Source organism: Ranitomeya variabilis, chromosome 2 (genome assembly GCF_051348905.1).
Source record: "Ranitomeya variabilis isolate aRanVar5 chromosome 2, aRanVar5.hap1, whole genome shotgun sequence".
NCBI lineage: Eukaryota > Metazoa > Chordata > Amphibia > Anura > Dendrobatidae > Ranitomeya > Ranitomeya variabilis.
In genome coordinates, this window is record NC_135233.1 from 446,693,190 (window position 1) to 446,705,303 (window position 12,114).

Below are 12,114 nucleotides of genomic sequence, written 5' to 3' on the forward strand. Positions count from 1 at the left end.
GCAGGTTCACAGAAGAATGTGTCTAAAAAATTGTATATATATATACACAGTATATAGATAGACAGAATAGATAGAATAGATATAATAGAATACATAGATAGATAGATAGATAGATAGATAGATAGATAGATAGATAGAATTTCATCTGTGTACAATCTGTTTTTTTTTTTACGGCAGCAGCTATTAGTCATTTACAGTTTCTGATGTTACATACAGAATTACAACATATCCATGAAAACAGATGCTACACTGTGGCACCGTCCGTATGGCAGGCAATTTTTTTTCACGCACCTATAGAATTAAATGGGAGATACTGATCTGAATTATGGAGGAAAATCATGCATGCTGCCATGTTTTTCATCGATCAATGAAAAAAAAACAAAAAAACAAAACAAAAAAACACTCATCTGCATGCCCACATTGAATAACATTGTTCCGAGTGCTGTCCGTTTTTTTTTTCTTTTCATGGACTGCACGTGGACCGAGAATATGGCGGCGTGAACGAGCCCCAAGACAGATCTGTGTGATTTTTTTTTTTTTAGTCTTTACTGACTTCCAGAGGAAAGAAAAAATAATAGGCAACCACATAAAGGCATCACCAGGCTTGCCATTATTTTTCCTTTTTTGTTTTAGAATATGTAGCACATAGATTGCAAACAATAAAGGTAACAAACAAACATCCAATGTAAGGCCATTATGTAAGGCCATGTTCAGATGCTGATTATCAAGAAAAGCTGCAGTTTTCCACTATAGAGATGCAGTGTGGACCGCTGGCAATCTACACGTACTGAACCATGTGAGTGCACACGTCCAAAAATAAAATACCACCATGTTATGTACCCTGTAAGGGCTCCCGCACAAGAGAGTATGTTCGATCCCAGTGCGATCCAACATAACATCGGATCAGACTTGGACCAATGTTATTCTATGGGGCTGTGAACATGTCTGATATTTTCCTTGGACAGAGCCGATTGGACACACACTGGCACGTACTTAATGGGTAAGGCTACTTTCACACTAGCGTCGGGAACAACCCGTCGCTATGCGTCGGACCGAGGTTCCCGACGCTAGCGTTGTCTCCGCCGCACAACGGGGGCAGCGGATGCATTTTTCCCACGCATCCGCTGCCCCATTGTGAGGTGCGGGGAAGTGCTGGGAGGTGGGGGCGGAGTTCCGGCCGCGCATGCGCGGTCGGAAAAAGCGGACCGTCGGGAGCAAAAAACGTTACATGTAACGTTTTTTTCTCCCGACGGTCCGCTACCACACGCCCAAGCGTCGCAAAACGGACGCAACGTTTGGCAATGCGTCGCAAATGCGTTGCTAATGTTAGTCTATGACGAAAAAACGTATCCAGCAAGAACTTTTGCTGGATGCGTATTTTCGGCAAAACGACGCATTTGCGACGTATTGCAGTTAACGCTAGTGTGAAACTAGCCTAAGATGAACATGTCCTTATCACTTTACTTCCCTTTGGCCATGGATATACTATGGGCCATATAGAGATCTATCTATTTGGAGGCTTTAATACTATATACTCTGATACTTTATTATGCACTAGGCACTTTTTTTGAGGACTGCTATAGTATATGTATTTTTGAGAGACCTGCTCATTGAGCCCGTGTTTCTACTACAGTGTGTTATGTCCCTTGTATACAAACTCTGTCTGGACCTTGTTATGTAAGTCTGTCTGTGACTTTTGCTAATCGTATTGTTAATAAAATTAATTGTTAATCTTTTTAAATAAATGTTTTGGGACTTTTTACTCCATGGTTTGTTGTAGGATCTATATTTTTGTTTTAGAATATGTAGCACATAGATTGCAAACAATAAAGGTATCAAACAAACATCCAATGTAAGGCCATGTTCAGATGCTGATTTTCAAGAAAAGCTGCAGTTTTCCACTATAGAGATGCAGTGTGGACCGCTGGCAATCTACACGTACTGAACCATGTGAGTGCACACGTCCAAAAATAAAATACCACCATGTTATGTACCCTGTAAGGGCTCCCGCACAAGAGAGTATGTTCGGTCCCAGTGCGATCCAACATAACATCGGATCAGACACTTGGACCAATGTTATTCTTTGGGGCCGTGCACATGTCTGATATTTTCCTTGGACAGAGCCGATCGCAGCATGTCCAAGTTTGATCTGATATTCGGACTGCACTTGGCCAAGCAAGTCAGTGAGTGCGAGGTAAACATGGGACTGCACTTGGATGACATCTGAGTGCAGTCCAATTTCCACAGACTGACACAATGGAGAAGATGGAGACTTTTTTTTCTCTCACCTGAGAGAATGATATCATACTCTGATCAGAGAGTGATTAGCATAATTAGCCCGATTTTCGCAGATGAGAAAACATACTGGGGGATGTAGCCATTGCAATCTCTATTTACACCTACAGCCTCACTTTTTTTGCATTTTTTTCTAGCCCCAGCTAAGAGTTTGCTTCAATGTATCAGGACAGGTAAAATGTATCTGTCTGGATCCCAGCAGTTGTGTATATTGGATACAATTGTAGCAATTTATCAGCTGTTCTAAGAAAACTTCCAGAAATGATATAGGAAGAGAACGATTTCCTCACCCGGTCCCGGCAGGTCGCAGCTCTCGCTCTTTACACGATTGACCTTATTACAAACGTCTCATACAATTACACATGAATCCCACCAATGAAGAAAAACGCTTGGGTTTCTGGACAACAATTAGGCGATTCCATTTTGAGACCTGTTAAACATAATGTAATAAGCCGCTGATTTGCCATCTGTTCAACAGATGTATTGCTTATTACAGTCTGTCTGCGAGCGTGGTTATCGCAATCTGTCTTGTTCTGCAGGGATCTTCAAGGTGAGAGCAAACAGGAGCTAGTGCCAAAGATGAAAACGGCCAACTTCTGATAATCCGATGTCCGAGACATTGTGCCAGATTATCAGAGATATGCAAAAAATGGTAGCAGCGTCATTATGGTTTTGGATCACTGTGTCCTCAGTATATGGTCCGAGTGTCCTCACTACATGGTCAGTGCGTCCGTTTTTACCATCCGTGCGTTAGTGTGTCCGTTCTTGCCATCAATGAGTAATCAATGTCCATTTTTACAAGTGTGTTATTAGTGTGTCCGTTTTTACCATCGGTGTGTCATCAGTGTGTCCGTTTTTACCATCAGTGTGTCATCGGATGGATTATGAAATAAGCGAATTACAAAACTTCTCCTATACTTTGCAATGTTAAACACGTACTGCACACGGATAGTACACGGATGCCATCTGTGTACTGCACGTGCTTTTCAGACCCATAGACTTGTATTGGCTCTTTTCATCCATGATACGGGAAAGAAACGGACATGTGAACAGCTGCACAGATTACAATGGAATCGTGTTGCATCCTTGAAAAACACGCACAAGTAACACGGAAGTCTGAATGGGGCCTAAGGATGTGTTTCTATTGGCTGATGGAGGTTGATTAAAAGCCTGGTTAAATAGGCCGAGAGCACTTCCCATAGGTACAAAATGAACATTAATAAAAGGTTCTATGCCCAGAGAATATAATTTGTTCCAGCAGCACTAGGCAATGTGATGACAAGAGCGTCAATTTTTAAGCAAGAAGAAAAATAATTTCACCCAGCGAACAAGCGTTTTGATCATTCGTCAGATGTTCATACCTGTCTACACCTGGTCTATTTTCTACTACATCTTTACATTGGAACGCTCATCACACTTAGGGCTCATTTCCACTTGAGAGAAAAAAACGGTTCGATTTACGGACCAAAAAAACGGAGGTAAATCATGCTTTTTTATTTTAACTTTGTTTCAGGTGACAAGGGTCTTCAATTGGATTGAGAGTATAATAAACTATTTCAACACCCTGTGTCTTTATTTCAATAAAATACTTTATTCTTAATGTGTGTGTGTTTTATTAACCATTTACTACTATTGGATTAATAATGGATAGGTGTCTTATTGACACCTCTCCATTATTAACCTGGCTTAATGTCACATTACAATAGCAAGGTGGCATTAACCCTTTATTACCCCATATCCCACGGCTACACGGGAGTGGGAAGAGAGAGGCCAAGTGCCAGAATAGGCGCATCTTCCAGATGTGCCTTTTCTGGGGTGGCTGGGGGCAGATGTTTTTAGCCAGAGGGGGGGCCAATAACCATGGACCCTCTCTAGGCTATTAATATCTGCCCTCAGTCACTGGCTTTCCCACTCTGGCAGAGAAAATTGTGCGGGAGCCCACGCCAATTTTTTCCGTGAATTAACCCTTTATTTTAACACCTAGAGCCCCCAAATTTTACACACAGACACTTCTTACATTAGTAATAAGGAATATGTAAAAAAAGAAGGGATATGAGATGGTTTACTGTATGTAAACCAGGTCTCATATCCTGTCGGGTTTGATAAGGAGACAGCAAAAGCCGGCAATTGAATTACCGGCTTTTCTGCTATCTAGCGCTGTATTAAATATATATGTGTCTCACTGACATACATACATATACATACATATACATATATTTCTATTCTATTCTAACATGATTTTACTGTACACCGCGCTGAATTGCCGGCTTTTCAAAGGACACCGGTACGAAAAAAATCGGACAGCACTCGCATGGTCCGAGTGCTGTGCGATTTTTTTCTCGCACCCATTGACTTACATTGGACAGTCTCGTCCGAGAATCGCAGCAATACACAGCATGCTGCGTTTTTTTTCTCAGTCCGATTTCAGCTGAGAAAAAAAATCGCAGATGAGATGTCACCCATTGAATAACATTGGTTCGAGTGCAAACCGATTTTTTATCGGATTGTACTCGTCCGTTTTTCTCGCAAGTGGAAATGAGCCCTAATCGTTCAGCAGTAATGCACCATCAGATCGGATTCATACGTCAGTGCCAGGCCCGAACCCGAACTCAACAGCCTCACATATGTATCAGGATGGGAGTCCTGGGTCCAGTCCATACTTTGAGCATGAATCATAGGTGTGTGAATTAGGCCTGCGGGGATGTATGTTCAACTGAATAAAAAAAATAAATGCATTTTTTGTAGAGTTTTTTGATGCATTTTTTGTATATAGGTCATTTTTCTCTGCTTCCATTGATTCAGTGATAAATGGGCACATGAGCATCAGAACTGGACCATGGAGCAGTGGAGGAGGGTCTCCTGGTCTGATCATGTGGACGGCTGGGTTCTGGTGCGCTACTTACACAGGAAATACATGGCACAAGGCTGCACTATGGGAAGAATAAGATAAAAGGTGGAGGTAATATCATGCTCTGGGCAATGCTTGGTCTTGGCATCATGTGGATGTGGAAGTATGATCGGAGAGAATGAGGCTTTAACCTGCTCAGATGCAGACATATTGCCTCTCGGACCCACTCGAGCCCCCTCTGGTGCCACCTATTCTGCTCCAGTTACATCTAATGACACAAACATGGACTGATGAAGCGAATATAGGAACAATAAAAAGGTTTTTGCAGCGAAGACGTGAAATGATCCCCCTCTTGTAAAAGGAAACAGGAATAAGGTGAATTCCTGAGCAAACACCCTAAGAGGCCTCTAAAACCCTTGTGCCAATTCTGGAAGCAGCCGGCAGTAGCTGAAGGAGAAGTGGTGGGGAGTAGTTAAAATGAGCAGTCTTTAGTGACATTCTCACTGATCAAAGGCGCCCTTATTTCAAAGCCCATTGCTGACACTAAAGATCCTTATCAAACCTGGGCTGCAAGGTTGGGCTGGGGAGAAGACCCCAACAGGAAGGAGCAGGAGATCTCCAGGACCCTTTCACCCAGTGCTGCCTGATTACAAGTGATCTCTCCACTAATCCTCAGACCACTTCAAAGGGAAGTTTTGGGCTGGAGCTCAGGACATTGTTGTGGGATTAGTACAAGTTCATGTCTAAACTCGCTCGTATCAAAATGTACTTTATATTAAAATCATCAAACGCCAAAACTCTAATGTGCAACCACCCAGAAGCGTTACATCCGGAAAAGGTATTCTAGGGCCATGACGGTACCACATCGCTGGATCTCCACTATTAAGCTGGTTTAGACACCAGCCAGGGCAATCCTGTAGCCAGCCTTACATTCTAGTGGCCCAGCAATATGGACGTTCATAGACTCCATGTTGGCCACCTGGCTTCAGGGTAGTCAAAGGAAATGACCCACATTTTACGTATGGCCATCGTGGCAGACTAAGCATAAATTAGAGATTGAACTTTCCGCTCTATTACTTATTATTTGGGGAGCGGGACTTTGGAAACAAGTTGAATACTTATAACGAGTTATCCAGGACTACTTGTACAATGGGGTCTAGTCACAATGTCTGATAACAGTTCTTTTTAACTCTTTTGCTGAAATTACACTTTAACTTTTATGATGTACTAACGCGGCTCCTGAGTGTTACCCAGTGACTATGACCGGTGATATCCCCTTATCTCTACGGCTTCCTCTTCAGCAGTTTTTTTATGATCTATTTGAATTACTTGTGCTAAAGGTTCTCGGAGGAACTGGACTTTTCAAGAAATCAGCCGATTATGGGCCGCATGGTGGCTCAGTGGTTAGCAATGTAGCTTTGCAATGCTGGGGTCCTGGGTTAAAAACATGTCCAAGGATAAGATCTACAAGGAGTTTGTATGTTCTTCCATGTTTGCGTGGGTTTCCTCCGGGTTCTCTGGTTTCCTACCACACTCCAAAGACATACTGATAGGGATTCTAGATTGTGAGCCCCAATGGGGACAGTGATGTTAATGTCTGTAGAGCGCGGTGGAATTAATGGTGCTATATACCATAAGTAAAATGTTTACATTTTAGGATATGTATGGTGGAGTCATGATTCTCCCATCCCCAATCTCAGATGTCAGGAGAAAGCTGAATCAGGCATGTTCGACAAATAATCAAGAAAGGTCACTGAATATTTGCTTCATATGGGCCTCCAGGACCTCATTACCACTAATAAACAGGTCATCTGTGCAAAGGGCAGCGATATGAGGACTCTTGGAGTACATGATGTGACACCGAAACTTGGGGTACATGATGTGACACCGACACTTGGGTTACATGATGCGACACCGACACTTGGGGTACATGATGTGACACCGACACTTGGGTTACATGATGTGACACCGACACTTGGGTTACATGATGTGACACCGACACTTGGGCATGGGACAATGACAGCTAAAGGCCCCCATACAAATTAGATAAAAGTTGGCCAAGCATGCCTATTTCCGGTGAATCAGTCGACAATCCGATGTGTATTTTTGCCTATAAATCTCCCTGGACAGATGATTGGAGGACCCAATCGTTATGTTTTTAGGACAGATAAACCGATGCTATAGGTGCCTTTGAACAGTTTTCTAGCCTAATGAACTTACAAAAATGTCCATTGAAAACACAAGACTGCTTAATCGAATCAATTGTTCATTCGGAAGAAGCAGCTTCATAAACATGATCCAAACCAGTTACTGAGCACCCACTAAATGCTGGTTTGGGGTGCTGCTCTATCCATTAGTGAGAGGCCTCATATAGCAGACCCCTTGCCCCTTACAGGAGTAACAGGCCATGCACTTTCAGCTCCTCGTTTTGCACCCATTAAATCCACACTACACATTTTTCTAATTCCCGAGGGTCGAGCATCAATTAAAATAAAATCAGCAAATCTATTTTGGCCTCTTGTACAGGAAATAATAAGAAAACAAAAAAAAAACTCTACAAGAACTAAACGGGCATCTCAAGGCCACTTACGACAAACTTAATCTGTGCACACGGCACAACAAAAGAGCCGCCTGCGCCATTGTCAGATGCAATTTAATTAATTTTACAAAGCCCAGCTGCCTCCGCATTGCGGCCCTTCAGCGAGGCCTCCTACGTGGAGCTAAAAACCAAAGTGTTTGAGCCATCAAGAAATGTGCCCAGAGTATTTTTAAGTCCATAATCCTGTAGCAATGAAATTCCCGGCAGTCACTCTCTGACTTGTGGGATTTCACACAGATTAGTCTAAAAACAGAAAAGTAAGCAGAATGAATTGAGGGGGAAAATAGCAAATACTTTCAATTCTAGAGACAAGGAGGCATAATAAAGCGAGTTAGTATTATTTCCAATACGTCTGAGCAGGAGCCACGTCTAAAAGGTTGTTTGGAAAGTGGGAGCTCTCCAGACCTTCCATAGATGTAGTTGATGAGCAGATCGCCAATATGTCACGGTCAAGACTCCAGCACCATCTGCAGGTATGGTGCACCTGTCCTATACATCGGGAGACCCATGATCGTGCAGCATCCTAGTAGCTATGTGCCATCGCAACGTCATCAGCGCCGCTCACCTACTGATGCGGAAGTGAGCGGAGGCAGCAGACGACTAAGTTTGCAGAAGGTTCCCTATGCAATATTGGCAGACAAGTGAATAAGATGAATGGGAGATGTTCCTTCTGGGAACCTGAGATTTTCGATATGTGCTCTCCTTTGCTCCTGTATCCAGATCCGATAATATACGTATAGTTCTGGGTGACACAACAGCATTAAGTCTTCATGCCCCATTCATTTATTTATTTTATTTTTTTTAACCCGTCACAGCACAGATGTACAACACCAGTAGTCATCCATCTCACAGACTAAAATGAAATGTGCCATTACAAAATTACCCATTTACTTAAAACAAGATATTTCTTCATATTTTGTGTGGATTTTTGGATGATTATTTTTTTACTATATTTTCCACATTACTATCTATATGAATAAAAAAGGCTGAAATCCTGCAGTTTTCACTCCAAGCCGAGTCTCATAATGGACTGATTCCTCCTGTCTGTACAGATCACTTCTCGGCTATCAGCCCATTATCAACACAGGCACGTGCCCACAATATTCTTACATGGAAGGGAACTAACATCTCCCGAACGCCTCCATAATCATGTATAGGAAATAGAATAAAGAATTCTTATTATTATGGTTTACAGTACATATTCCAGGCGATACATTTCCTTTATAAATGTTTATCTGTAGTGGCGATGAAGCCCCCGCACAAGTCAGTCCTAAGCTCTCAGCCCTGTGGAATGAGTCTACTTTTAGCCCGATGCGTCCCACCAGGGTTTCATGTCTCCATTTGTCAGTAAGTTGTAGAATATACACATAATGTAAATCCTCCACAGCCGCCCATCTGTCCGAGGTGTAAATTCTGCACATGGTTTTCATTCTGTTGGTAAATTCTGTCCGATTTGTGTGAATGAAGCATAAATATAAGGGTATAATAGGACAGAAGGACTTTCTATGACACCCCATGTGCCGATCATTACCTTCCAGGGGTGTTAGCTGCTTGCTCTACATTAGCCCAGAAGGCGCAGGGAGATAAGGGTATTACCGAAACATGTGAAATAGGAAGGAGAGGCGGCATGTAAATCACAGCAAGTATCCTGTTCACGACCATAAACCTCGAGACGTTTCCAGCAGGATCAAGTCTTAATTCCTTTATGGTTTAATGTGATTGTTGCTTTTCCGTCCAACGCAAAGAGCTGATCCGGGATATCAGAAAACGTTACCACTCAGGATGTATTAATATTTACACCATATTTCCTGCAGTCGGTCTGGTATGTATGAGGCTTTTTGGTAGGATGTTTCTTCCATAAATAAAAAGTTCTTAGTAATTCTAATATCTTCACATTTCCTGTTCTGTCTACTTTAATTAAAAACAATTCAGCTTTTTTTTTCATAACTCTTCATATCTTGATCACATGAAATTAAAAGAAAAAAAAAAAATCTAAAACCTTGCCATTTTCACAATGGCGGCTAAACTTTTTGGCCCCCCAAAAATTGAAGTTGGCAAAATTTGCCAATGTGGGCCAATCATCTTTATTTATGGTGACCTTCTGGCTCTCTCCCAAAAGATGATGGCAACAACTAACTCGGCTAAGATAATATTGAAGACCCTCCCCTGAGGAACAGACCTCAATGATTGATGTATATGATATGACTAACCTAGTCATATCATATTGAAGTCGGCAGAACTTGCAAATATTGGCTGACCGTCTTGTATGGTGGCCTTCTACCTCTCCCTCGGTTGGGGTCCTGGTACTCAGACCCCCATGAATTGCTGAAAATCACTCTAAGTGCACAGCTCAGGATTCGGGTAGAGCTCCTGTCTGAGCGCTGTATCACCCTGATCACACCGATTGGCAGCATTCTGTGTACACTGTGCATAGGCAGAAAGCTGCTAATGAGTGTTGGGGGCGGGGTTATGAATATGGAGGACTACATGATACCTTGTTTACTAGATCTTTAGTGATAACATCCTGCTGATAAAACAGCAGCAGCCCAATAAGTTATACATCACTGGAATCAGGGACTCTTCCTCTACATAATGCTGGTCTCAAATTACATAGCAAAACCTGGCGAAAAATTCCCTTTAAGGAAATGTAATAAGTCTACCACCTGCAGTACCACCTTTCACCACTAAATATAGAAAAGCAATATCCATAGACATAACAGAAATAGTGCCCCCACTGTATTTTACATGGTGTTAAAATTACCGGTACTCAAAAGGAGTGAAGTTCAATGAGCAATACCTGTTATAAGAAATAACCCTCAGAAGGGTCAGCTATCGACTAAGGCCTAAACCAAGACCACGAATCAGGACGGCATCCAGAAACTTCCCATCAGTAAAGAAGGGGAACTCCAGTCACAGGAGTAATATAACACAACTGTGATAATGGCCACCATAAAACTTTTCACCTTGGCTACTATCACTTGTCATAATCCGATCGTTGTTGTGTTTTTATCAGCTATGAAGTCATTATTCCAGTATGTGAGAAACCGACACAAGTGTGAAGTCCACTCCGAAGATGATGGGAGTATTCTACCTCGGTGTGTCACACTGACACTACATCTGTTCTATAGCTAGGAAGACTAGAATAATAGAGGGCAGACATTGATGAATTAAAAGGTCTCTGCACTGACTGCAGTGTCACATATTGCGTGCTATCTGCACGGCTGCTTTATTGATGAACCTGCGACAATCCATGCTGGAGCAGCAGCAATGCCCATATGGTTGTAGTAGACACTATCTGATCTCAGCTGGGATGAGTAAGTACAGAAAACTCCACTAGAGACAAACAAATCCGGGAAAATCACATGTTCTATTATAAAACAATAATCCAGCATTTCAGTCTTGATTGTCCTGGGCCATGTTTACACATAGCGCATATGCTGCATTTTTCTGTGCAGAAAATCAGCTCTATTTAACAGATCAAGCAAAGTGGATGTGATTGAATAGAAACTTCTGCCCCCTGTGTATATAAAGACGCTGCTGAACTGTGAATTTTTTGGGGATGTTTTTTCCCACCCAAATAGGCTTCTATTGGGGAACTTGGAAAAAAAAAAGTTTAAGGAACAAGCACAGTTGTGTTTTTAAGTGTAAAATCAAATCTTTTCTGTAATAAAAAAACATATTCAAACCCACAGCGTCGAATCTGCACTACAGGGATAAACGCAAGAATAAGAGTAGGTGATTGCAGATTTTGGTGCAGAAAATGTAGATTAAAAAACAGCAGAAATAAAGCAAAACATTAAGCAAATACAGCCTCAAATGTGTCAAATTCAGCTAGGACCAAAAAAGATGGCAACACATAGAGGAACATTGGCTGAATCCTTTGACAGACCATTCAATATGTTTGGGGGTGTCTTAATTATCCCTTAGCAGCATATAATAGAGGAAAGAAGGATTGGGCATGGTGGATTTGCACATGCACGATCCTTCAGTTGTTTGGGCTGAGAATGCATGAAGATAGGAGAAATAAAACTATCAGGTGAATGAACACTTTTAGGCTATGTTCACACTTTGCGGTTTTTGCTGCGGATCCGCTGCGGATTTGCCGCTGCGGATGCGCAGCAGTTTTCCATGCAGGGTACAGTACAATGTTACCCTATGGAAAACAAAAACTGCTGTTCCCACTTTGCGGAAAATCCCTTTAAAAACCGCGCGGAATTGCTGCGGAAAAAAAGAAGGAGCATGTCACTTCTTTCTGCGGATTCCACAGCGGTTTTCAACATGCACCAATAGGAAAGTGCTGTTGAAAACCCGCAGAGGAATCCGCAGAAGAAACCGCAGGAAAATCCGCAGCGAAAACCGCAGCAGTTTTTCA

The 12,114-nt window shown here is 42.2% G+C and overlaps 1 protein-coding gene across 8 annotated transcripts in view; it reads right to left on the bottom strand.

The window, feature by feature from the left end:
• The window catches only part of NAV2 (neuron navigator 2), a 547,719-nt gene that overhangs the window by 164,802 nt on the left and 370,803 nt on the right, over positions 1–12,114 (bottom strand). The gene's annotated exons all lie outside the window — the stretch shown is intronic.